General features: G+C 36.7%; 1 pseudogene; it reads left to right on the plus strand.

Moving 5' to 3' along the window:
- Positions 1-3524: 3524 nt before the first annotated feature.
- Positions 3525-4698, plus strand: LOC114628016 (annotated as a pseudogene).
- The last annotated feature ends 20183 nt before the right edge of the window (positions 4699-24881 follow it).

The following is a 24881-nucleotide window of genomic DNA, read 5'->3' on the forward strand; positions in this document are numbered from 1 at the left end:
CCAATACCCGGAACCCCCCCCACAATTTTTTTTTTTTAACCTGGGACTTCCAGTGTCCTCTCAAGTGAACCTATCAGGTCCAAAGAAAGTTTTCCTACCAGGCATCACAGGAACAACAAATCTCCACAAACCAAGAGAGAAAACAGAAACCAAGGAACAAAATATTCACCCAAATACAAATCCAGAAATCCGTACACAGGCCTATAGTCATTACAATCCCAGATGCCTAGACACCAACATAAGAACAATATCAACAATAGCCAGGGTAATATGCCTCCACTAGTTTCCAGGCATATAACAGCATCAGACCTTGACTATTCCAACACAGCTCAAATACAAGAAATAGACCTTAAAACTGCCTTGTATGAGAATTACAGAGATTCTTAAAGACAAAATGAATAGATCCTTACAAAATCCAGAATACAAGCAGTGTAAGGAAATGAATATAATACCTTAAAGAGATACAGGAAAACATCAACAATGGAAGGAAATGAATAAAACTGTTAAAGATCTTAAAATATGAATGTAATCAACAACAAAATCACAACCTGAGGGAATTCTGAAAATGAAAACTTTAGGAATTCGGACAGGAACTATAGAGGCAATCTTCACTAACAGAATATAAGAAATGGGAAAATGAATCTCAGGCATTGATACCATAGAAGAAATGGGTACATTTGTCAAGAAAATATTAAGTCTCAAGAACTCCTGAGAGAAAACATCCAGGAAATCTGGGACACTCAAAAGTGCAAATATAAGAATAAAAAGAATAGCAGGAAAGGAATCTTAGTTTATATGCCAAGAAAATATTTTCAACAAAATCATAGAAAAATATTCTAACTTAAAGACTATTCTTATAAAAGTCAAGAGACATACAGAACACCAAATAAATTGACCAGGAAAGAAGGTCCTCTCAGTGCATAATAATCAAAACACTAAACATACAGAACACAGAAAGAATATTAAAAGCTACAAGGGAAAAAAACCTGTAAAATGGTAGACCTATTAGAATTATACCTGACTTCTCAGCGGAGACTCTAAAATCCAGAAGGGCTGGACAAATGTGTTCTATACTCTAAGTGACCACAGATCCTGCCCAGAAAATATTTTAATCACCATAAATAGAAAAAATAAGGTCTTCTCTGATAAAGCCAAATTTAAAAAATATCTACATACAAATCCAACCCTACAAAAGATTTTAGAAGAAAATTCTAATTTGAGATTAACTACACCCATAAAAACACAAGAAACAAATAATCTCCAAAATAGGGAAACACCACACACACACACACACACACACACACACACGCACACACCATCACCACACAAAAAAATAATAATGGAAATCAAAAATTGTTGGTCATTGAAAATTCTCAATACCAGTGGTCTCAATTTCCCAATAAAAAGGCATAGGCTACAAGAATGTTTATAAAACAGTATCCATCCTTCTTCTGAATCCAAGAAACACATTTCATCACCAACAATAGACATCACCTCAGGGTAAAGAGTTGGAAAAAGATATTCCATGAAAATGGACAGAAGAAGCAAGCTGGTATAGACATTTTAATTATAGCAAGATAGTCTTCAAACCAAAGCTAATGAAAGAGACATAGGGAAGGACCCAACATACTCATCAAAGAAAAAGTTCACCAAGATGACACTTCATTTCTTAATATCTATGCCCCAAATATAAGGTCACTAAGTTTGTAATAAAAACACAACTACAGCTTAAGTGACATATTGACCCTTACACACTAATAGTGGCCGACTTTGGTACCCAACTCTTGCTGATGGGCAGGTCATCCAGACAAAACTAAACAGAGAAATATTAGAGTTAAAAGACATTATAAAACAAATACACCTAACAGATATTTTCAGAACCTTATGCCTTCTTCTCTGTACCTCTTGGAACTTTCTCCAAAATTAACACAAAGCCAGTCTCAACAGATACAAGAAACTTGAAATAACTCCCTGCATCCCATCAGACTGCCATGAATTAAAGCCAGACATCATCATGAAGAGAAACAACAGAAAGCTTGCAAACTCATGGAAATTGAATCCCTCTCTACTGAATGAAAAAATGGGTAAAAAATAAAGTAAAGGCTTTCTAGAATTCAATGAAAAGGAACATACAGCATAAGCAAACTTATGAGATGAGATGAAATTGGTTCTAAGAGGCTAGTTCACAGCACTTAGTTCCTACATGAAAAACAGAGAGAGATCTCGTACTATCAAGTTAATACACCTGAAAGCTCTAAAACAAAAAGAACTAATAGCTTTAACTCTTAGAGGTTGCCAAAGTAGACATTAGATGCAATAGTTCTCGTTATATCCTGAGTAATTCTTTTAGGATACTTGATTATAAGCTACTGAGTTTAGTCTTTGTAGATTTCTGTTTGGCTTCTTGATGTGAACCTCTCGCAGGACGTTGTACTGTGATGTCATTTTCCATGAAGCTCTCACCAGAGTTTCATCCCCTGAGGCTGTCTGATCTTGGACTGTCAATCTCCAAAAATATAGACTCAATAGATATATTTTAATTCTGATTGTATTTTTTCTTTGTTTGAGACTGTGTCTCATTAAGTAGGTACAGGCTACCCGGAACTTATGATCTCACCATCTATCTTGAGCTTACATCATGAGGTATACTCCCATATCACTCACCTAAATGCTAGAAGCACAGGCACTGGATAGCAGTCCTGGCTCAAAAATCTTTTTTATATAAATACTGACCTTTAAGCATTCCATTATAAGTGAAGACTGTCCAATATAGTCATAATTTTTTATAAGGTTGAGTGAGCTTGTAAGTCCTTTAGGATGAGGGGAATTAAAAGCTTTTGATGATGACCTAAAATATGACTAACACTGAAGAGGATATGGATTCCTTTAATATTTTCCCTTTTGATTAAACTTCAATACGGGAATCATAGTTTCAAAAGAAATATAATTGGACCATGACAGGATTATCTTAATTGGTTATAAGTTATTTGTTAACATGGCCTATAAGATGGTAATGGCTGGAAAGGGAAATCAGACAGAGAAAGAACACTGAAAAAAGAGAAATAGCCAGTAAGATATTCAATATGACCTCTCCCATGTCAGGTAGCTATGAACTCTACAGGAGAGACAGCATCAAGATGTGCACATATTTACCATCATGGAGCTTTTATTCAATTGAGATGACACATACAATGAGCCAAACAAGATGGTAGGCTGGATGGTTCTTGCAATATCTTGCAACTCCAGTATACAGGACACAGAAACAAGAGGACCATGAAGAAAGAGTGTGAACTGTATGGTCAGCCATATACTAACATATAAATAAGTACATAGACTTTTGTCACCTCTGCAGCTGGAGTAATAGCATCATCAGATTGACTTATTAATCTTCAGTTTCTTCATCTGTAAAATGTGAAGAAAAAGGGTCTGAAACAAAGTTTTACCAACTTCTGCTTTTGAACACAGTGATTACCAGATCTTCAAACATCAAGTTCAGCTTTTTCCGTCAAGTCAACCTGTCTGACATGTCGGGACCCGTGCCAAGCAGGGCCAGAGTTTACACAGATGTTAATACACACAGACCCCGAGAGTACATGGACTATGAATCACATGTGGTGGAATGGGGAAATCAAGATGACTACCAGCTTGTTTGAAAATCAGGCAGGGGCAAATACAATGAAGTGTTCGAAGCCGTCAACATCACAAATAATGAAAAGGCTGTTGTTAAAATTCTCAAGCCAGTAAAAAAGAAGAAAATTAAGCGTGAAATAAAGATGTTGGAGAATTTGAGAGGTGGGCCCAACATCATCACTTGCAGACATTGTAAAAGACCCTGTGTCACGAACCTCTGCCTTGGTTTTTGAACACGTAAACAACACAGACTTCAAGCAATTGTACCAGATGTTAACAGACTATGACATTTGATTTTACATGTATGAAGTTCTGAAAGCCTTGTATTATTGTCACAGCACGGTGATTATGCACAGAGATGTGAAACCCCACAATGTCATGATTGATCATGAGCTCAGAAAGCTTCGGCTAATAGTCTGGGGTTTAGCTGAGTTTTACCATCCTGGCCAAGAGTATAATGTCCGAGTTGCTTCCCGATATTTCAAAGGTCCAGAACTACTTGTAGGTTATCAGATGTACGATTACAGTTTGGATATGTGGAGCTTGGGTTGTATGCTCGCAAGTATGATCTTCCGGAAGGAGCCATTTTTCCATGGACATGACAATTATGATCAGTTGGTGAGGATAGCCAAGGTTCTGGGAACAGAAGATTTATATGACTATATTGACAAGTACAACATTGAATTAGATCCACGTTTCAACTATATCTTGGGCAGACACTCCCGTAAGTTATGGGAACGCTTTGTCCACAGTGAAAACCAGCACCTTGTCAGCCCTGAGGCCTTGGATTTTCTGGACAAGCTGCTGCGTTACGACCGCCAGTCACAGCTCACTGCAAGAGAGGCCATGGAGCACCCTTACTTCTACACTGTTGTGAAGGACCAGGCTCGAATGAGCTCCACTAGCATGGCAGGGGGCAGCACGCCCGTCAGCAGCTCCAATATGATGTCAAGGATTTCTTCAGTGCCAGCCCCTTCACCCCTTGAACCTCTGGCGGGCTCACCAGTGATTGCAGCTGCCAACTCACTCGGGATACCTGTTCCAGCTGCTGCTGGCACTCAGCAGTAATCACCCCATCTATCTTCTGATGCCTGAGCAGGGGTGGGGAAGTCCACACTCTCCTTGATGCAGCTTGCGCCTGGTTGGGAGGGTGAGAACACTTCAGAAGCACCGTGTCTAAACCGTTGCTTGTGGATTTAGTAGTTGAGTCATAAAAAAATTATAGGCTGACTTTCTTTTTCTTTTTGTCTTAAAAAACAAACACAAACAAACAAACAAACAAAAACTTGGACTTTTCATAACTCAGGGGATTCCCTGAAAAAATTACCTGCAGGTGGAATATTTCATGGACAAAATTTTTTCTCCCCTTCCAAATTCAGTTTATCACCACTAATGAACAAAGAGAAACTGGCCTCAGACCCAGCTACCCTGTTTTGGTGGAGAGTTCTTCCCCTTTCCCACGTTGCTATCCCCACATTGTACACTCTTGGGGCTTCTATCTCATGTTCTTCTCCAGAGATTATAAACTGTAGTTCATCAAGGAAGGAGGGGAGGGGAAAGGTAGGGAGGACCCAGTCCATCCTGAAACACTGTTCTGCTGGCTGGTCACTTCATCTCTTCTCTCCAGGACTGCATCCATGGGTTATTCCGGCTCTGGTGGAGGTGGGTCTGTCTTATTTACATCAAGATGTTAAAAGTCTACCCGACTTGCAGACAGAGCCAAAAGGTTTTTTTCTGAACGAATCATGTCTTACTAACCTAACCCTAAATGATTTTAATTTTAGTTTTGTTTCCATGTGTGATACTTTCCTTTCAGGGTTCCTACTTTGGTCTTTCCCAGAGTCATCTCCAGACTTCATAGCTGGTAGGAGAGGAAAGGCAAAATCTTTTTCAATTTTCTTTGACTTGGCCATTTTGAAGTCAGTTTGTTAGTGGGCATAATTTATTACTTTTTTAAAAAGAAATACTGTCCATATAAGTTTCTTGCTAGCACTCTTATGAGCTAACGGGTGATGTGGCCACACTGGGTTCATTTTAAGCTTTGTACTTTAACCCTTCCTGCCTTGCCCTTCTCCACATGCCATCCAGTGAGGAGCCCTGCTCTCAGTGTTGTAAGTGTATTTGAGAGGCAGGAGCAGAGCCACTATCTCCAGTGAACCAGAAATGGTAGACCTGTAATTGTGGGAAACTATCAGTTCTTTTGTTATGGCCCTGGCATCCCTTGCTGTGTGTGTGTATATATATATATATATATATATATATATATATATATAAAACTTTGCTCTTCATATGTGAAAGATCCAGTGTTGGAATTCTTTGGTGTAAATAAACGCTTGGTTTTATTTATCAAAAAAATATAAGTACATAAAGAAAGGCACCGTCTGCTAGTGATAAGTGCTGAGAAGTAAATGCTATAACACAGTAGGATGAGGGTGGTAAGAAATACAGGGGAAAGCCCTAAATCAACAGTTAGATAGAATGTCTCTGATGGGAAAATATTTGAACTGAGACTTGAGTTTGAAAGACTCATAGCTTTGCAAACTACTCACAAAAGAAATTTTTTTCCAGTAAAACAGATTACTTTTCCAGAGTACACATGTTAGTATAGAGGTAATACAATTAGAATATAACTTGTGGCAGGAATTTCCTGCCCAATGTATTTGCAACGGAGCTCTATCATTGGACAGGGATGAGGAAGGTGGAGCTAGGTGTTGGGATGAGAGAGGAAAGGAAGAGAGAAGAGGAAGAGGAGGAGAGGCAAGATGGCTGCAGATCTCCACGTGTCTTTAGCAGTCTCAGGTAGTTATTCACTAGGTTAGATAATTGGATTGACAATTCTAATTTTGTGAGCATCTTGTGTATTGCGTATTTGCTGATATATAAATCTATTTGGTTTATCTTTAAGCATCTAGAGTTTTGATTTACTTAGTTGATGGGTGGTGTGGCGGCTGCCGGTGGCATGGGGCTAGCGTGTCCCTGTGTAGAGCCGGCCGAGATGAGAATACCCGGCTGGGCCAAGGTAGCCCAGCAGTGATGCTTAATTCTGTCAATATGGCACCAGAACTGAGAGTTAGTCATTGTGTTTGCACTGAGGGTACTGCCATCAGTGGGGGAACTTAGAGCTGGCTCCAGCTTTTTCAAATACCTCCCACAACAATAACTAAGTAAGAAGTTTGGACAGATAATATGGACCACGTTCAGAAATCCTGTAATGATGGCTGGATCCTAGATTTAAAAGAAACAATAGGGAACAAGAGACAGTAATAGAATATATGGCATAAAGTTAGATGAAAATATTATCTTGTCAAATAGACCAATGAGAGAAAACTAGTGGGAAAATGAATAACAACAAAGTGGTGTGTGTGTGTGTGTGTGTGCACATACTTGTGTGTATGTATATGTCTGTGTGTCTGTATGTGTGTGTCTCTGTGTATGCATGTGTGTGTGTGAGTGTGAAAATGTCACAAGAAAACCCATTATTTTACATCCATATTAAAAATTAAACTTAAAAGATTCATTTTCCTTGGTTGGTGGTCTAGACTCTGGGAGAACTGGATGGTTAGGCCAGCCCATGCTGTTCTTCCAATGGGGTTGCAATCTCCCTCTGCTCCTCTAGTCCTCCTGCCAGCTCTCTTACTAGGTTCTCTGAGTCAGCTTGACAGTTTGCTCCAAGCATCTGCCTCTGCACTGGTCAGTTACTGGTCGGACCTCCCAAGGAACCACCACACCAAGTTCCTGTCAGCAAGCTCCTCTGGACCACTGCAACAGTGTTGGGTTTGGTGTCTACAAACATGATGGGTCCCTAGGTAATGCAGTCCCAGGTTGACCCTTCCTTCAGTCTCTATTTCATTTTTTCTTCCTGTTCTTCCTTTGGACAGGAACACTTCTGGGTTAAAAACTTTGAGATGGGTGGGTGGTCCCTTCCTTTGACCACGGGCTGTACCTTTCTACTGGAAGTGGTTTCAACAGGTTCTATCTCCCCCTTCTCTGCACATTACACCTAAAGTCATCCTCGTTGAGTCCTGGGAGCCTCACATGTCCCCGGTATCTGGGACCCTGGAGTGGCTATCACCAGTTCCACATCCTCCCTGCTACATACTTTTGTTCGATTTCCTGACCCTCTGAACCTCTCTCACATCTCTGAGTGTACCTAAAGGAATCCATGGATCTAGATAACATATGTAGCAGAGGATGGCCTGGCCTGACAGCAATGGGAGGGGAGGCCCTTAGTCCAGAAAGATTTGATGACCCACTGGAACAGTGGGTCAGGAGAATGTGGGTGGGTGGGGAGCACCCTAATACAGGCAAAAGGGAGAGAGGAGGGCGGATGAAGGGGTAGGTGGAAAGTAGGCTATCATTTGAGATATAAACGAATGGAATGATTAATAAAATAAAATAAAACAAACAACAAACAAACAAAATATTTGCTTTCATTCTGAATGATTTCAAAGTTATTAGAAACCTTTTAAGTCTCCAAATTTCCACAGCAGAATTTCATATGCTTGGTGTTTTATCTGAGAGAAATGCTGTTCCCACCATTTTGGAAGATGCTCATCTAAGGTTAAGGTGCCAATTGGGCTGCTTTGTCGTGAGGCTTCTCTCCTTGCTGCCAGCCAGCCACCCCTGAACATACATACCCTAACAAGCACATTCATCAGCTCCCGGTGTCAGGCTCTGACTGTGGCTAAGGTAGCATCGTCTTTGTGCAATACACTCCTAGTATTCCTCTCTCCCTCAGTCAAGCAATCCTACTGGTTTATCAGCTGACCACTGTGACATCACTTAATCTTATTTATTTTCCTGAAAGTACTTTTTTCAAAAACAGTACTATTAGGGATTAAGTCTAGAAAGTTACAGGCAGCACAACTTAATCCAAATTAAACAATAGGTCTTATTTTAGCAAAATCCTCTCTAGATGCTGTGATTATTTTGGATAGTGGTCACAGCAATACATAAAGACTCAAAGTCAATATTACCTTACTGTACCTTTTATGAATGTCTTCTTTCAAATCTCTGTTGTTAAAGGCACAGTAACAAGCATGTGGAATGCTTGCTGATTAGCAGTTAACAGTAGATATGAAAGTCAAAGTTCAGTACAAATGAAAACCCTGGATGTGCTCCAACAACAAAACAGTCATGTTAATTCTATGTAGCTTTCTTTCTCTTTTCTTTTAAAGATTACATAGTAGCCGATTTTCTTCTCAGTAAATTCCAAGAAAGGCATTTATGGACCATCGGTATCGACGTGAATACTGTAAAAACCTCTTCATCATGAAGGCGCGGCCTACTAAGGGAGGCAGGTTGTTTTTTATTGTTGTTATTTTGTTTTGTCTTTTAGCCCAGAGTGGTTTGTTGACTAGTCCTCACTTGCCATGGCCTTTCAGAGCCTAGATTACATCCTCAGACAGAGTGACACACGGAAGCATTTGCCCAGCTTGCTCAACTGGACATGAAGTAAGAAGAATGGAGAAGGAAGAAGAGCTGTGATGTCAGAGCCTGTTCTTTAATCCCAACTAAATTTGAGAAAACACCTGGGGGAAGTTGAAAAGTTACATTCTTTGTTGCTATAAGGAAATGCCCGACAGTTAGCCATAATCCCAGCCATTGTGGACTCTTCATAGCTTACACAATTACAGCAATAGGAGAGGATTCAGGATATCCAACAAGACAACGTAGATAAACTTTTGAAGCCCAGTGACTTTTATCTTGAATCTCATTGAGTTTGAGTGGAAGAAAAAAAGGTAAGATACTTAATTTATATCAATTTTCAATCTATCTATGGTTGAGATTTTGAACATGCACTTATACACAGGTGCATGCATACCATTAAATGGTATTAAGATCATACTCTGCCACATACCCTGCTATATATTATGCAAACAACTTTGTAGTAATACAACAGTAGCTGTAAGGTGAGTGCTATTTTTCCTGTTTCTCTCTCTGAAAGCAGGAATGTAAGTATATCCTGGACATGTCACTAACCAGCATAAGCTTGACCTCCATTTGTTTCCTTTGAACAGGGTTTATGCCTGACTCTGTTTCTTTCCTGGACACATTGTATTGTATACTCTTAATGAAACATTTACCTTGAAGGATCTTTCACACTTGTGTTGAGACCAATCAGGAGCCATCACTGTCCTACTTTCATCCATGGTAACTTGATCCCACTCCCCTAACACATTCAGCTAGGGAGTCCTTACTCCAAGAACATCAGGACAGACCTCTTTCACAAATATTTTATAGCTAGTCAAATGAATGTATCAGTACTTACTCTGTCTTTTCTAAGATTGTGATGGTTTCCATGCAGATAAATTCCAATAATACCTGAAATCATAGAAGAAATACATAATGCTTTTATTTAGGGGATCAATGAAAAGAGAGAAAACAACCTCATCAACAGTTTTCTCCAAATGAATCTTTCATTTAAACTCCAACCCTATTACCTCCACATCTTTAAAGTCATAGAGAATGCTCAGTTGCTAATGGATAGGTTCTGGTGATTCTCCATTGCTCTGGAAAGCCTCTTTGCAAATGGAGTTCTCATACTTAGACCTATAAAGAAACTGCATCTGAGCATTTGTGGGATTAGAAACATTTCTTCAGTGGCAGATAGCACATGTAATAATAAGTCAAAGAAGCAGATTTAGTTGGAAGCCTAGCTTATGCACTATTTATATTTCTTAGTACCAGTAATCTACTACTTTACAGTTTTAAGAGAAGATGTTTTCCATCAAAAGAGTTTTTAGCTGATCTGCAAGCAATCACAGAGAGGCTTCACACAGATCAAATGCTGGTTTAAATATAGCTGTTATCAGTGTAATTGTTAGTATTATAGTTCACACTTCAGCAAATAATTAGTCTGTTTTCCTTTGCAAGATACTCTGAGATTTTTTTTCCAGAGACATCAGTAAATAAAACAAAACTGTCTGCCTAAATTTCCATCAAGGGAGACTAAGGAAAGTTAAGTAGAACAGTGAATTTGTGAGCTTGCTAAAATTTGTCAGCATTAATAAGAAAGGAAGAAACAGGGAGGACCTGAGAGACATTGAAAATGACCATGCAGGTGTTTGCTTCACCTAGGGTGGTCGTATAAAGCGCTTTGGCTTGGGTAGATTTAAGCAGAGACGCAAAAGATGAGCAAATCTGGGAAGAAATTCTAGAGAGAAACATTATCTGAGGAAAGAATATTTCTCAAACCAGAAAATAGCTGTGTGTTTGTGTTGGGAGCCGACTCCTAGCAGAAAGCAGCTATCATCTTTGTAGCCATCTCGAGCCATATACCCTGACAAGAGACTTGTTTTCAACAGCCTACAACAGCTGAGCAAACCCTGATAAACATCTTTTTTTTCTCATCTATCTTGTTTTAGTGCCTCCAGCAGCTAGGTGCATGTGGTCTCCATGCTGCTAGGTGCATGATGTAGTGTCTTCAGTTGAACTTGTCCATGAGGGCAAGGCATGTGGTAAAGGGTATAAATACCCAGGATTTCCTTTCAATAAGAAAGACTTGATCAGACCCTCTATCTTGTTGCTATTCTTCACTTCTCTCGCCTCTCCATCCCCACTCTGTCTCTTGTTAGACCCTGACCTGTGGACCAGCAGCTCAGGCCAGGGCATGTTTGCAGAACCAGGTAAGACAAGGGTCACTATAATAGAGAGAAAGAGTTGCCTGTGATCATTACTAAAGGTATCAAGGCCCTTCCACTACTGTCTTGCTATCCATGGCCTGGCTTTGATTCCATTTTGAATCCACTTCCAGCTTCATTTTGTAGTCAATAACAGATTGCACACCATAAACCTAGAGAAAGTGTGTGTGTGTGTGTGTGTATGTGTGTCTGTGTGTCCATGTGGAAAGAATGACTTTGCTTTAAACCCATACCTATCTGTCTGATGACACTGAATCGTGTGACTGAAAATTTGGTAACTCTCTCAGTCACTGATGCAGGCCTGGGACACAGCAGATGACATGGCAGAAACACATGCCTCAACAAATGTTACCTGAATGAGTAAATGAACGAAAGCAGGAGGTCAACAGTACATAGCAGCTAAGTTCTTCATTAATGTGATTTGGTACTCTTGTATTTGATATTTTTCCAAGAGAATTAGCTTTATGGCCTTGTATAGATATATTATTTTTCACGAAGATAGGGTTATTTTGGATTATCAGGCACCCTGAAGGTTATCCTTCCATAGCAAACATAGGTCTACTGTAGAAGACTAAAAGTTCAGGTAACAAATCACATTTTGCAGAGGCCATGAGTCCTATTGGAACTATAAGGCTATATGGATCACATAGAGAGAACCCCAAAGCTCCTAATGCAGACAGTAAAACCGGTATCTTTAGCAATGTATGGACTATTTGTCCTGGATATTTAGGGAAGGCGGCAATGCTTTACCAGCCCTAAATAACGAGTTGCAAGAGCCAGGATTGGAGCCCAGAAGTTCAGTAAATCTCACTTTTATCAGGGAGATTGGTGTTCTCCTTAAAGATACAGCTGAAAATTCCAACAACACAGAAACAGGCTCCTTTTCACACATGGATTGTAGCTAAATCCTTGTGTACTACCTGAAGCACAGGAGTGGGCAAGATCTCGATTTGTTTTTAACACATCTCCCTATAAACACTCTTTAAACCGGTGGGGTGGGGACAGAGGTGCAACCTGCCAGGACATTTGATCTTTGATACTGTATGCTAGGTACTTATCATGAAAATTCGTTTTGGTTCCAGCTTTATGTGGTAGAGTGAATATCAATGTAGAAAATTAATGCAAAGAATTTAGAGTCTTACTATTGAATTATTTTGTATTTTAATATGTTCTTATTATGTTTTTTTTTGGATGTACATTAACTTTTCAAACACTGCTGTAAAATATTTCCATAATTACTCTTTAAGATTTTCTTAAATTTTACTTACTAAATGAGCACCTTACTTAGTTTATTCTAGGTCAGTTAAGCCTTATCTGATAAACACCAAATAAATATTATGTATCTTCTTTATTGCTGTTACTTTGTTAATATAACAAGAGCCCTCGCCCTCTCTCTCTCTCTCTCTCTCTCTCTCTCTCTCTCTCTCTCTCTCTCCTTATCAGTCTCTCTTTTCTCTCTCTTAAAGACATGCACTTATACAGGAGTTAAAAGTCTTTTACTACAATTCCATTCTGACTGATATATGTAATAGCATGATTTCTGAAATTAAAAAATTGAGAATGCACAGATTATTTACCTTAGGTACTCTGTTAAATTGTATCACTTCATATTCTCACACATAACCCACATGGCTTGGTACAGGATTTAGTGCTGAGAACACAGTGGATGAGAGCTTTATCTGTCACAAACACATGCTGCTTTTCTGTGACAGTTCCATCTAATCTGATCAACAAGTTTTGCCTTGGGAAAGAAGCACAGATTTAGCTCTGCATAGCTGATTACAATTCCTGGTGTGAGACGGAACCAGATCTCTATTGGCAGGCACCATTTTGAAGGGCACACCCTAGAGAAGGAAAGACACACGACTGACATTTGCATTGGAAATATATACAGTGGGAAAGTGCTCAACTATTTGTGAACGTGCAAGTATGTTAACATTTCCTACACTTGAATCATATGATTCAAGAGCTGTAAGTTTTACCTACAGTTATGTTACATTTGCATTCTGGTGATTTTTATTAAATTTATTTACTTTACAAGCCAATATCATTCTTCTCCTCCCAGTCCCCCTCATGTAAGCCCTCTCCCCATTCCCCTTAGAAGGGGAGGTTGCACTCTGGGTACCACTTTCCCCTCCATGTCCTCCCATCCAACCTCCCTTCCCACTCTTCTTAGTGTCACAGCAAATTGATGTGTATCCTGATTTTTCTGCTGTGCCTCACAGCTAATTCTTCACAGCATGGCTACCACAAGAGTGACAAAAGGAGTGAGTTGGTAAAAAATTAAGTATTTTACAAATCATATATATATATATATATATATATATATATATATATACATATATATATAATAAACATTGTTGGAAATATAATCACATCTATAATTTATTAGAAAATTTTCTTGTCAATTGGTCAAAATTGTATTAAAATTGCAATAAAAATACTGTGCTCTTTATCATATGCTTTTTAATATATGTATGTATGTATGTATGTATGCATGTATATGTGTGTGTGCATGGACTAACATCTCAGTTTTATTTAACTAATTAATCAATTAATTTTTATCACTGATATTTGTGTGTAGAATTGAGTAATTTAATGGTGTTTTGAAACACATGCAAAGTCTGCAATTAGGTTCCCTCTTTTCCCATATTCTTTTGTCTATTCCCCTCCACACAAGTATTTACCATCAATATAATGCTTGCTTAGCAAAACCTTTGATAAAAGCTAACTATCCTGATCCTAATGTCCATTTTAACTTGTAATACATGAAGCAATAACAAGATCAAAGTTTTAACTCTTTCTCACAGAAATTTGTATTTCCAAGCTTTTGTTCTTTAGTAGTGGTGGGAAAAGCCATTCTGTGTCTTTGATAGTCCTATCATTCCCAGGGAGAAAAAATTATTACTCATAGTATTTCAGTAATATAAGGCATAAGACATAATGATTTATTTAGCTCACAACACGATATATTTTATTTTATAATTATATTAATCATGCGGCTTTCCTCTCAGCTAAACCCTTATGTTGTTGTTTGAGTTGGAATGATATATCTTTTGACTACGGTGGAGCATGCATAGAGTGCTTTTTTACTAATTTTAATAATTTTCTTATTTGTAATTGTTTTCTCTGCTGCTACACAAACACCTTTAAAGGAAATAACATTTCCTTTGTAAGTCATGAAAAAGATGTGTCAGGTCTTTATGTGGAATAAAGAGTAAAAATATACAATTTGTGTTCATATCCTCACTAAAAAAAAAAAAAAAGAATGCAGAAAAGATGGAAGGGTGAGGAGAGAACCTGAATGCATCCGTTTATGCTCACAAGCATCATAACCTTCAAGTCGGAACTCTAAGGTCTGAAAATCAAATTGGGCTTTACAGACAACCAAGTTCATTCTAAAATAAGTAAGGTAAACACAACAAAATCTGAAACCTTTACACAAAATAGGATTTTGCCTGGAAATCCAGACTCCCTGGTAAAAATTAAAGAGTGTGCTCAGGGATTTGACGGTGAGATCTGAATATTATCAGAGAACTGGTTTACTTTTAAAAGTGAGGATGAATTCAGATTAAAGCATACAAGGTATATGGTATAATTTTCAGCCAAGTGACCCTTCACAAGCAGGAAGCAGGAGCTGTGCTTGGAACAGGCAAACATGCGGATCGTCTTGAAGTAAGTGTTGTTTTCAGAATGGCTGAAATTTATGGAGTCCCTGGTTGAATTCTTTAAAAGTATATCTTTCTATTATCAGGTTCTGTAGAATTGAAGGGTTGCAGGAGAGAGAGGGAAGCTTTCACAGATGATTAAATTACCAAAGAAAATAAAATGAACAGGCACTGCAAGCAAGCCCAGGAGTGCCATGCAACGGGCATAGTAAAAATAACTTGATATAAAATCCTTGGAAGTATTTGCATTTTGGTAGACAGATACAAGCTGGAAGAATTGTTGTGATACCTTTAGAAACTGGCTTGCTCTGAACTCTGCATAAGGGCAATCTCTCTGAGGAAGATTCTGTCTTTGTATATCTAGGGTCTATTCAGAAGCCCTCTTTGTTCCTGGTATTTGCAAGTCTCTCTAAATTAAATAAGACCTCAGACTTCCCTAGTGGAGGGAATTTTTTATAGTTTCATTTTAGGGATATTCCAAACACAAAGGTGATTTTGAACACTGGAGGGTTAAGAGATAATCTGTGGTTCACTTTGTATTTACCATTGAATATTTGAACCTTACTCTGACACCAAAGTTGTAGACCATGTACTGTTTGCTTTCTAAGAGAATAGACACATCTCTTATTTTAGAAGAATTTTAATAATGACATATTTGTTAATGAACATAATACTTTGTGTGCACATTAAAACAGAAAATTAAGTCTAACCTTTTGCATAGTCTTGAAGTACAGTTTTCAACCAGATACTCTAGTAAAACCGAAAGCCAACTAAGGCCAAAAAGCTTTATTTGTTCTCTAAAAACTGAAACTATAATATTTTCCGGTAAATTCAGATTGTTATGTAACCTACATTCTTAGGATATTTGTGTTTCAAATGCTTGTGTGAACTAGAGAATCTCCTAATTCACTAGAGAATACACAAACCTCCAGCCTTCAAGGAAATCCTACCTTTAAACTACCGTGTTCAATGTAATTTAAAGTAAACCACTCATGGCTTTTACATAGCTATCTGAATCTAGAGCCTAGTCATCAGTAAGACCCTAGAAATCATACCTCTATTTTTGTCATAAATATGAACACATTCTCAACCTGTTGTATGGTCTGTTCTTGTTGGTCTGTTTTCTTCAGTCAACGCCCCAGCTCTCCTTATACTCATGGTCTTCCAGGCTCAGCCTATGGAGTTCTAGGAAAATTTTAATCAAGATATATTTGTTAATGAACATAAAAGGAGTATCGAGTGTCCTGGTATCAAAGGAGTGAGCTACAATGCCTTACAAATCCCATCTTACAAAGCACTTTACTACAAGATGGACATTGATTCTTTTCCAGTTTAAAAAGAAAATGAAACTATAAAAAATAAAATACAGAAATATATCAGGCTTCAAGACATGATGAAAAGTGATAGGCTAGGGTTTTATAGCCACAGATAAGATTGCTCAGGCATTTGAAGAGAACATTGCTCTGAGATCAGGGATGGGCTGTGTTATGATACTGCTTTTAGAGACATCCTTACTGTAGAGCATATCTTTCTCTACCAGGTCTGAAAACATGTTCTTGGGAATTAAAGACCTTCTTAAAGGGTATTGAGGTCTCTTGGTAAAATGTCTCTTGGTATTATTAATGTGATAGAATAATTCTAGGAGACAAAATTAATTTTACCTCTTTACTTCTATTTTTTTATGTATTCAGGTGACATGAACATGGACATGTCAATCAACAGATCAGATTAACTGTTAGATCCATCTGCTCAGATTTCTAAGATTTTCTTAAGTTAAAACAAATAAAACATGCATTTTCCTGCAACAAGTCCGAGGTACAGGAAAAGGCAAAATGTGAAATAGTAATATTTTTTCTACATCTTTCTTAGAAGCTGGTTTTCTGCATGATGGATACACACCAAACAAGCAGAAATACAGAACTCAGCAGAATAGTACAGAAAGTAATATGCATATACAGATAGATGCTTTTGGTTTACCAAGAGGACTAGCATTAGAGGACACACTTTATGTCTGAAAGAACATAAGGACACACTTAACAACTTCTTAGGAGACGGGGGATGTTAGTCAAACAGAAGCACAACAAAATTTTACATGATTTATCTAAGCAACTCCCAGATTGAACAGATCCAAATGAGAAGGGATTCAAGAAGCTCCTTGAAGGGAATGCAAGGGAAGTGTTTTATTCAAATGAACATGGAAAGGAAGCTAAGAAAGTTTGTGATTGGTCACAATTACAGGTGATTTCTTTGGTCAATCTCTTTGGAAAAATCTTCGTTTATGTAACTACAAGGTTACCACCAACAGTTTATGGTTGGGGAACACACATATTTTTCTGTCTTAAAAAATGTAAAGAAAGTTGCTCAAGTTGTAGCGCTTGTAAATCAAGCCAAGTCAAGATCATTGAGGAAATCTAAACAGCTTTGTCTCCTCAATATTTTTCAGGTCTGTCTGCCCTCATCATTGACTTTGAAAGAGAAAGGAGTAATAAAATGAAGTAATCTAGAAGCTGTGACCTTGGAGGTGGTGTAGTTCAGTTGGCACAGTGTTTGCCTATTGCATAGAGCCCAGGCTACCGAGGTGAACAGTTAAAATCCCCGAATTTGAAAGAAGACCTCAGTGCACTAGACAGAGAATTTCATTATTATCTATGATACCATTTTACTATTAAGTTGAAGCATTTATCCTGGTATCCAAAGCCTTCCTTGGCAAAGAGGTTCTGCATAGATTTCTGCTCTTGATTTCTTTTTTCCTGTGTGAGTATACTTCCCCACCTAATACTCCCTTACTTTATATTACATTCTGCCCAATATCAGATCTGCTCCTCCTTGACATATGTCCTAATTAAACTTTTTGTGAAGGAAAAAAATTAAAAACCACATAGTATCACATCAGCATTTCCTTCTTTGTTTTGCTCTGGTTTTTTTGTTTGCTTGTTTGTTTGTTTTGTCAACTATAGAAAGGATTGCATAAGAAAGACAGAGTAACCCATTTTGCAGAGAGTTTGTGTGTTGCTCTTCCAAAGATCTATAAAAAGAATTACAGATTCTCTATTGAGGGTAAGGAAACTGATCCATAGAGATAGAAAGCAGCCTGCTGATTATAGCAAATAGAAGAAAAATTCATTAAATGTCAGTTTGTTAAAGGCAAAAATCTTGTTTTCATCACTACCTATTTCCGTTGTTTGCAGTTACTGAATACATATGCTAAAAGTCCCTGTGTTTCTGAGATGAAGCGAAATTGATCATGGTCATTAATTTTTCATATGCTTCTGAATACAGTTTGTAAGTATTTTGTTGAAAAAAATTTACATTCAAGTTTACAAGAGCAACTGGCTAATAATTTTCATTTCTGTTGTTGTTAGGCCTTTTATCTGGTTTTGGTATAAGATTAACCTCAGGTTTATAAAAAAAATCCAAAGTATTCCTGTTTTCTATTTTGCTACTTTATTCAACATTGCTTTTCATTCTTCTTTGAAGTTCTGATGGAATTCGGCACTGAATCCATCTTGCCAGGAGCTTTTGAGTTGGGAAATTTTGCATAAAAGTTTCTATGTCATTGGTTGTTATGGAACTCTTTAAGTTACTTATTTATTTAATTTTGGTAGGACAGATATATCTATAATTCCATCTATTTCTTTTAGTTTCGCAGTTTGAAAGAACATAGATTTTACAGGCATGTTTTAAGGATTTTCTATGTTTCCTTGGTGTCCGTTAGAATCTCTTTTTTCATACCTAATTTTATTAATAAAGATCTAGATCTGTTCTCTTTCTTTTGGTTAATATTTCTTAGCAGTGTCAGTCTTTTCAAAGAACCAACTCACGATTTAATTTTTATAATTTTTCACTTCAACTTTATTCATTTTAGTCCTGAGTTTGGTTTTGTCTTTCTGTCTTGGATATTGTTTGCTCTTTTGTTTTGTCCTCCAGTACCTCAAGGACATCAGTAAGTAATTTATTTGAGATCTTTCCCATTATTTCAATGTAGGCATGTAGTACTATAAGCTTTCCTCTTAGGATTGCCTTCATTGTGTCCTGTAGATTTAGGTATAGATGGAAAATCATTATTATTTTCTGATCTCTCAAAAGTTTCAGTGTGTATGTGTAGTGTTATGGACACTGCTCTCATAAATAATTTTACACCATAGATTTTTTTTGTAAGTTTTATTTTAATTTTATTTAATTTTCATTCAATTCTAGCCATTTCAATCCCTTTCTTGATTTTTTTCCTTTAACTCAGTTATCTTTCAGTGCTGTGGTGTTTGTTTCTGTCAAGTTTTATACTTTCTCTTATTATTAATATACAAGCTTATTCTATTTTTGCCAAAAAGAATTAAAGTAGAACTACATTACCATATGATTGATATTCCTTCTTCTATATTGTAACTCTGAATTTATCATGAATGGGTATGTAATTAGGGAGTAAGAACATGGTTTAATCCTGGTTTAATGCACAAGACCATGGTTTAAGCCTGTATTCCTGCAAAGAACAGTTAGATTTATTAATAGATATTATCATCTGTCTTTCTGTGTATCTGTATGCCTGACTGTCTGCTCATCCATTCATCCATACATACATACATACATACATACATACATATATACATACATACATACATATATACATACATACATACATACATATATACATACATACATACATACATATATACATACATCTATCTACCTATGCTTATAGATTATATGCACATATATGATAACAATGTATGTATACATTTACACAATTTAAAACAATCTGCAATTCTGAATACCTTTGTACAGGTATTGGGATACTCTAAGGTTTTTTTCCACCCTGTACTCTGTTCTCTCAGAGTTGCTATTTGAAATATCAGCTTTCTCACAAGCTCATTTTTTTATTAATAAATAGGTCATACATCAATGGATTTAATTAACTTTTTAAAATAACACTAAATTGTCCTTTCCTAGGACAAAGCATGGATTGTAGTGGGCCCACTACAAAATCAGTGCCTAAGCCTGAATCTTTTTCCAAATATACAGCCATAATTTTGTCTTATAGTAAGTGATGCAAATGATTTCCTTTAGGCCTTTAATCATCTCAGGATGATAGGACCTCTTAATCTTGCCTTTACTGAGTTCTGCAGAGTTCTGATAACTAAGGGAAATGCTCATAAAATGGATTTATCTCCATGAGGAAAGGATAACATCTTTCTTATATTAGAAGACAATATAGTAGATGTAAAGAGATGACAAACCTATTATTAAGTGCACAGTACATACTGAATATGTTGTTATCTATGGTTTATTCCTGCATTTAAGTTTACTCTGGAAATATGTTATTTTGGTAATATACTGTGTATCTGACAAGGTGAGAAACCTTTACAAAAATATCTCATAGTCAAAGTTGTAAGTCTCAAATGCATATTTGCCCTCTCTCATTTACAATCATTGAAAAGAGTATGCCCTGCCTTCCTTTCCCTCACACTTTCAGAAGAGAAGAGAATAGGGAGAGAAAGTGTGAGGGGGGGAGCTTGAGAGAGGCAGCATTTAGGATGTAAATCAATAAATGAATATAAAATTTTAGAGTAGAAAAAATTCTAATTGCTTAAATAAGTACTTGGAGCATCTCAAACTTCCTTCTGTATACTATGACAAAACCAGTGTGTCCACCAGAAATGCTAAATCTTTTCCATTATATCAATACTGGGTATCTTGAAGATGATGAAAAAAGCCACTTTGCTAGGAATGGGCAAACTTATGAGGACCCTTGTTCATATCTCTTGTGTTAGCTATGATGTATACATATGATGGTCAGATCACAGAGAACAAAAAAGCCTTACAAATCTATACTCTAAATAAGTGTTAGAACATAATGTCCTAAGTCATTGGTACTTTGCAAATAATATTTCAAATGATGGTATTAAGTTAAAATTATTTTAAATGTTAATGCAGATTCCTGAGGACACATCAGTTTTGAATTGCATTTACTGCAATGATTTGAGATAAAAAAAATAGTGGTGTGATATATTCAGCTACTATAAATATCTACCTCCTGTAATCCACAAAGCACAATAATGCCTTCTTCTGATTTGAACTATTGACATGTCTACTACACACTAGCCCATTAGCTTTCTCTTTAATAATTGATTCTCATCAAGATCAATTGCAAAGGAGCCTGGGAAGTGGGGTAATGGGTATTCAACCTCTCTAAAGAGAAAACAAGTAGAAATGAAGCTAAGAAAGTCAATACAAACTGTTTGCTGCACATGATGTTTGAGTTCAACACTGAGGCATGATGTAAAATTGTCTGTAATGGATATTACCCTTGAGTATGACACAGATTCCTCTTAAAGAGCAGTACCATGCTCTGCCTTAAATAATTCAGTACATCCAGTTTTACTTCCGATTTTAGAGTAGTCAGGGAATATTTATAGGCAATAATTTTCTTATAATCAAGCTAGAATTATAGTTAGGAAAAAAAGGGGGTGAGAAGCAGAATGGGGATACAGGTGGTGAATCACAAATTCCAAAATAAGACATCAGAAAAGATACAGTATTGAACATTTGCTGAATCAAGAAATGTCACCATGTATTTTTGCATTTTAATGTTAATATTCATAGAATATGTGTCTACTGAACTTATTAAATGTACTTTATGTGCATTTAGTTCCATGCTCAATACTGTGAACATTATAGACATGCAAGATACATGGTTTATCACGTCGTGGACTTAGAATGTTTGAAGAGGAAATCTTCTCTATACGCAAGAAAATCAGAAACTAATGAAAACATTAGTGTTTAGAATGTTCACTGAGCAGAGAAGATTCCTTTAGAATAGAAGTTTCCATCAGACAGTGTTTTTGTTACTGGGACAAAACAATGTAAGCGTGGAAATGCTTATTTTAGTCCATGGTTTCACAGATTTTAGAATATGGTCACCTGATTATTGTTTCCAAATTTGTAGTAAAGAGAGTATCATATCAGAATGGTGTGGTGGAACAACAGACTGACCACCTCATAGTTCTCAGGGAGTAGAGAGACAAACAATAAGGGACCAGGGTGGCAGTGACCAAGCCTCTGCCTGGAAACATCCACAAATGTAATGCAGATAGCTCTCCTTATGGCAAAGCCTGAGGAATTGGGTCCCAACATGGTAAGAACATGCCTGCGGAATCTCCTCTTGAGTGAATACTTGGTTCAGTTTTGCCTTGTATTTGCATTCTTGGCTTTGCTATTGGCAATTTTTACTTTCACTTTGTCTGTCACAGAAATTTCTCCATAATCAGAATAAGAAAGCCCAGACTGTGATTCATTCTTGCTTTTCTCTAAAGATCATAGAAACATCACTGGAATGGAACATATCACTACTTTTCTGTTTGTTAATAATATTGATGTTGTGGACACAAAAGGCCCTGGTCTGGGTAAGTCAGCTAACATCCAATATATATCAGCAACATGGAATACATTATTATATAATATTTATAGAAATATATATTATACAATGAAAATTGTCTCAGTGCCAGAATATGTGAGTTCTTGGTCCAAGTGTTCTTTCATCTGTTGTATATTTTATACATTCTCCTTGGGGTTCTGAACCCCACTACAGCTGGATTTCAGTATCAGAGTATTTCATTCCTTTTGAAGCTTTGATCCTAGTGAATCCCTCCCTCCAAGAAGACTCTGTCCCCAACAGTCAACCTTAATACTTCCATTATCTAATAGCTTTTAATAAAGCCACCAACCAGGGATCAAACCACAGACACATGAACTTTGATGAATACTTCAGACTTAAAGCATGATCCCATTTAAAATAACAAATAAAATGCCTCTCTATATACCAAAATTCTACAGTGAAATCTTTGATCATTTTCTGAGGAACATACTTTCGTCTATCATTGACACATATTTATTTTTTGCTAAGCTGAAGCAAGATAACCATTGAGATACTGGATTAGTTTAAGGAAGTTCCTTCACCTTTCCTGATGTCTGTGTCTACTTTGTGTCTTGCAGGGCCTAGTGTTTCACTGCTCAGAGATTTTAAAGAAGAAAAGCAAAAATTCCAAAGTAAATAGTGTTCCCACATTATTGCTAAGAGCTCAAACTTAGGGAAGAGAATATTTTTAGTGTCCTAGAGGAGGTGGAGTCACTATCTGTGCAATTTGTAAGACAAAAATTAAGAGAGATATGTTCCATTTAACAAGGCAGATTTAGACATCTTTGGGATTTTCAGGTAGTAGAAACTCTGTGTGTGTGTGTGTGTGTGTGTGTGTGTGTGTGTGTGTGTCCTTCAATTGTAGACAACACTCTTTTGTACTGGGAAACATCTCAAGAACAGAGCTTTGGTAAACTTTGAGATGCCATCACTGTTCCACGACTTTTGGCTATCTATGACTTAGTAAGAAACCACACACTAGGCTATAACACATGTAATTTTATCACCAACAGTCTTTAAGAAAACCATGTACACTTGAAACTAGCAAGTTTCTAAAACTTTCCAGATGATTCTAGGAACATATATATGTCCTATAAATGAGTGGAGCTAATTTTGCCAATTGTGCTGAGCACTGAGTCCCAAGAGCTAATCAAAGTCAAGTGAAGTAAACACTGATATGTCATCGCCACCAAGAAAGAAGGTTATTTCTGAAAGTAGTTGTGTAGACTTAGAGGCAGGATATAAAATTCTGATGACAACTTCATCTCTGTTACAGAGTTACATGGTAGACTTGGCCCCTAAGGAGGTTGGGGTGGGTGGGTGGGAACCTTCTCTTATTTTATCACTGACCACTTGTTAGAGAACACTGCACTTCTGCCAAAATGAGTAGATGTTTTCTGCTACTGTAAAGTTGCTCTGGGGCCATTGTACTTGATCAGAACCACAAAACAGAGAGAAAGGTCATGGGATGATCTGGATCAACTTAGTCCAGAGAACCCAGTGCACACAGGCACAGTTTTGAAAAGCTTCCCCACTTTCAAAGCCCATGCAGAGCTCAATCATTGCTGTGAAAAGTCTTAAAAGTTTCTGGATGTGTGAGATTCCCTACATAGCAAAAACAAGCCAGAAGCATATTATTTGGTAGAGTTATCATTTGTCTTAAACTTCCACTTCATAGACTTCATGTTGTAGAGTAGCTTCCTAACTATTTATGTTAATAAGCAGGTGTGGTTTCTACATTAAATAAAAATAATCATAAAACATTAGTATTGATGAAAATTCATATGTCAGGAAATTTTAAAATAAGACAAATAATAGACAACCAACTGTTTTTTACAATAAGATTAAATGTTTTACAGAAAAAACTATAAGGGCATGATACTAACCTTTTCCTTTTATTTTAGAGCTTATTGTATATTAAAAAAATTATCATGTCCAAATTAATCAGACCAAGATAACTTTTAAAACATATAATTAGTTCAGTTCTTTAACCATAACTTTTTACTTTGAGAATTTTAAAAATGGAAAAAAGAAAACTAGCCAAAAATATTTGCAATTAATTGTCATGTCTCAGAAAACAGTTTTAGAAGCAAAGATTATGACATAACAATTATAAAATAATTTAAGGAAATTGAAGGCAAAACATATTTTAGATGCTACATTAGATGACATAAATGAGATGATTTTTTATAATGAAAACACAACTAAGACCACTTAGAGAATCAAACATATTTAATAAAACACATGAAAACTTCAATAGAAAGAATGTTTTAATGAAATTAATAAGTAGACGTCTCTTACAATGGTTCTAGCATTCAAATTTGATAACAAGAAAAATTTTTTGAAGATAACCTTTAACTCAGAAAATCTTATATTTGATATATTTTAACCTACACAAATATTTATATATAATATCTTCTATATATTTATTCTTGATATAACTAAGTGAATCTAAAGTAAAATGTGCATCACTTACCTGCAAATTAGTATGTCATTGGAGAACACAAATTTCAGTGAATCTGATGGTGGTCA

Source organism: Grammomys surdaster, unplaced genomic scaffold, assembly GCF_004785775.1.
Source record: "Grammomys surdaster isolate TR1022 unplaced genomic scaffold, NIH_TR_1.0 66, whole genome shotgun sequence".
Lineage (NCBI taxonomy): Eukaryota > Metazoa > Chordata > Mammalia > Rodentia > Muridae > Grammomys > Grammomys surdaster.